General features: G+C 34.7%; 1 pseudogene; it reads left to right on the top strand.

The window, feature by feature from the left end:
- Positions 1-752: 752 nt before the first annotated feature.
- LOC120581709 (uncharacterized) lies at positions 753-871 on the top strand (annotated as a pseudogene).
- Positions 872-4,436: the final 3,565 nt, after the last annotated feature.

The following is a 4,436-nucleotide window of genomic DNA, read 5'->3' on the forward strand; positions in this document are numbered from 1 at the left end:
CTAAATTTATTCTCCTCACCAGATAAAGCTGGGAATCACAGGGATCCGTCCTTTATTAGGTGTTACAACTCTAAGAATGCAAAAGGTTAAGTTGATAACATTTTCAATTATATTCATACTCACAGAATTTTATCAGTGTTATGATATTACTAATATACTTCCACATGTTTATTTACATAATTTAAATCACTATAATGTTTTAACAATTTAGATTTTATTAAGTAACTATATCTACCATTTGAATGTTCATCACATGGCAAACATGAACTAGGTGATTCACATATATTATGTCACTGTTAATTTACTATCTTTAAGAACTATTATTATCCTCATTTTACAGAGGAAATGCCGACTTCAAAAGGTTAAGCATCATATTCAAGGTTCTCCCATTGCTGTGTGGCAGCACAGGGATAGTGCCAAAGCCCAAGATCTTTGCTCCATATCTCACTGTTTCTACATGAATATTAAGTTTGTATGGAGTGGTATACTTGGAAACTGGCAGAGATTTACTTAAATAAAAAAGTACAGAAATACTGCTGACATGGTAATGCTAATTTTTAAGTGATATCAGTTTTTACACAGTAAGTTTGAAATGTAGTTTAATTGTAAAAAAATATTTTCTAGTTAATTCATACATAGTTTTAATTTTTAAACCTTGAACAATTTGAACATAGCAAAAACTGCAGAGAATAAAAAATGTCTTCTGAATTGTCAAAATAAATGTTACAAAATCCCTATGTTAAAAAAATACCGTCTATGGCCCTGCCACCCTAAATATGCCAGATCTCGTCTGATCTCAGAAGCTAAGCAGGGTCGGGCCTAGTTAGTACTTGGATGGGAGACCGCCTAGGAAGACCAGGTGCTGTAGGCGTTAAAAAAAAAAAAAAATACCATAGCAGAGATTGATGTCTAGCCATCAAAATCCATTCTCTGCCTCTTTCTGGGCACTGAATTAAACTACATTACCCAGGCTTCCTTGCAGTTATATGTGGCCACATAGGATCGTAAGTCATGCGTGAACTTCCTGATCTGGCCCATAAAACCTTCCATCATCATGCCTTCATCTCTTTCCTTTCTCTCTGGGTGGATACAGATGATATCAAGACTTTAGAATATGGAAGGAACTCAAGCCAGAAGACACCTGGATATATGATTTATCTTATGGAAAATAACTACTCTGGTGAATTCCACCCCTATCCTGGGCTTTTCTGGGTATGAGAAATAAACTTCTATTATGACTGAGCCATTTCACGTTTGAGTGTATTTGTTTTTACTGCTTAATTTATCCTTAACTAACATACACGTGACTTTTAATAATTACATTAATAACAATACTAAAATAATAATAGCTAATATTTATTAAGCTCTTCTTAAAGTGTTAGGAACTGGTCGCAGCACACTACATATATTTATTTATGAAAGATCTTTGCTGTGAAAGACTTTGCCAGGCCTTAATTCAGAAACTTTTTATACTTTGTACATAGCATAAATGATCCTAGCTGGATGTTCTTACAGTTCAAATTAGACTAGAGGAAGAATACTAGAAAACAAAGAGAAAGATTTAGCTGTAAATATGATCGCATATAGAAACAAGAATTGATAACCGATAGCTTGGTGGCAAAGAAAAAGGCAAAGGAACACATAAAGCATATAAGAAAAAAATGCAATCTGGGGCTATTTGGTCTAGAGCCATAGCTCCACCTATCCTTAAAATCTTTGAGGGAATTGCAATATAATTGCTCCTTTCAATAGTTGATATTTATAATGATGACTAAAGTTATCAAAAAGTTAAGTCATGTTCCCTAAGCTCTGTTTAAGAAAGTAGTAAAGAGTAACAATATGCCTATAAATATTTTCCAACTGACATGGTCAGCATTATAAAAACAATCCTGCTGCCTAAGGGATGTGCTTTAGTTAGCTGGAAAATGTACTTATATGGAATGGCAAATTTCTAAATTATGGTACGTTACTATGCATTTGTTTATCTGAGAAACCATCCTTTGAAACATCACAACTATAAATCCTGTAGGAGAATCAGATGGATTTTAGATTTAATAAAATGCAGATTATCAGGGACAGTCTCCATTTTTTAATGTATTCCCATTGACTGGAAACAAACAATCCCTTCTGCTGATGGGAATCATAAGATCTCATCCTCACAGGTTGTTGTCCAGGCTCACAGTCCATATTTGGTGGTTATCTTTCCACTATTGTCATTCTGGGACCTACACCGTAAATGGTGTAACTGATCTGGGCTGCTTTCCTGCTGGAATCAGAAATAGCCATACTACCAAATATTACTACACAATCAGCCTGGGGGGTGCATTTAGATTACACTTGATTTCTATACTTGGGAATGCATGCTTTAATTTTTCTCCTATGTTAAAATTGATAATGCATGGGAAAGAAGATATCTGTTCATGATACTAACTTTATAAAGTGGGTAAGATATGCTTTATAATAGCAGTGCTGTACCATCAAATGTGCATTTACAATTTAGACCAGCCAGCCTACTTACAAGTAAAAAGACAAGTAAAAACACTGGGAAATGGGAACAAACCCAACTATGAGGCAACTCATAGAAGCTGCTTCCCACTATGTAGTAGGGAAATTTTGAGAGAGCGCAAATTTGGTGATCATATTTTTCCAACCCATCCCTCTAAATGCACTGAGGCCTATAAAGAGCCAAATCCATTATTCACAAGAAAAAGGCCAGGGAAGGAACTAAGACTATTACATTAGAAGCAGTACAGTCTTCCTTGGCAAAACATATGACTGACACCCTTTATAGCATCACAAATCATTTTTTTTTTTGCACATGTATACACTAAACAGCTGTCACTTCTTTTTATACCTGTTATGAATTTTTAAAAAGTGCTATCAAAGCACTTGTTTTACTATCGTTTTACTGTCTTTTTCATTTTCTTTTTCTTTTTTCCTTTTACAGTAGGTCTCAGAGAAGCCTGGATGCACATCATAGAGCTCATTAGGTAGGGAAGGAATAACGTTCGGTTGTGTGTAGATTCTCTGTGGGGACACAGGATATTTATATGTGGTATAAACTGTAGGGAGCCAAGTAAAAATTCTATGACAGTGAAAATAATATAATTATGACAATATTTTACCATTAGAATTAAAATACTTGAATCAGGTGACTTTTTCTTCATAATTAAGGATTTTAAAAATATTTTAACTTTTTATTAAACTATACATACTTATGGAAAAGTTAACAAATTCTAAGAGCACAGCTCAGTGAATTTTTACCAAACACTCACGTGACTACCACTCAGATTAAGAAACAGAATGTGACTAACAAAAAGAAGCTCCCTTTGCAGTTGTTACGTCTACTCTTCCAGGAAAACTACTCCCCTAACTTTGAACACTGGACATTAATTTTGCATACAGGCATGTACACACTGGAATCAAACAGTATACGTGAGCTTCATCCATATTGTTGCATGTAGTTTACTTTGTTCGTTCTCATTGATGTATGAGATTCTAATGTATGGAAATACCCCAGTTTATCTATCCATTCTAATACTGATAGGTCTTTGGGTATTAACCAGTTTTGAGTAATTAGGAGTAGTATATTAGTATGAGCCTTTCGTACATGTGTTTTGGTGAACATGTGCTAGTGCTTTTTATTTGATTTATATCTAGTCATCGAATCCTTAGGTCATAAGATACATGCAGGTTCAGGTTCAGATACTGACAGTTTTCCAAAGTGGTCATACCAATTTATACTCCCACCAGCAATGTCTAAGAGTTCTCATTGTTGCATATCCTCATTGAAACTTGGTGTGATCTGTTTTTTTTTATTTTAGCCATTAAGTTAGGTGTGTGGTAATAATCATACTATGATTTTAATTTGCATTTCCCTGATGACTAATAATGTTAAACAGAATGAGATTTTTTGTTATTTTAAAATAAATATGTATTTTACAGAATCCCGAGACAGTAAAGGATCTCAAAGATGACCCAGTCCAGGGATAGTAAGTGTATGGCACATCTGCCCCCACAAACCCCCATACCACCCTGCCTGTATCCTTGGCATATACTGGTAATTGATCTCTGGGCCTGGATTCGGCTTCAGATTCCTTCCTAATACGACTAATTACACAGTAATTTCCAAGAAGACACAATAAACTCACAAGAGAAATCTCATTTATCAGATGAAGTTTATCAAAAGCAGAACGGTAAGAACAGTGCAAAAGGCTAAGGTAGACTGCTCTGAGTTTAAATTTCAGATCTGCCATTCACCATGGCAGAAAAGAAGATCCCTGTTTATGACATTGACTTTATCAAGTGGGTATGACTTGCTTTTACAGTAGTAATGTTCAATTCACTGAGCCGAATGACACTGACAAGTTACTTCATCTCTAGGAAGCATTTTTGTGAGGATTAACTAAAAAAATATTCAGGTAGTTTTTTCTCTT

This window comes from Pteropus medius, unplaced genomic scaffold, assembly GCF_902729225.1.
Source record: "Pteropus medius unplaced genomic scaffold, Ma_sr-lr_union100, whole genome shotgun sequence".
Lineage (NCBI taxonomy): Eukaryota > Metazoa > Chordata > Mammalia > Chiroptera > Pteropodidae > Pteropus > Pteropus medius.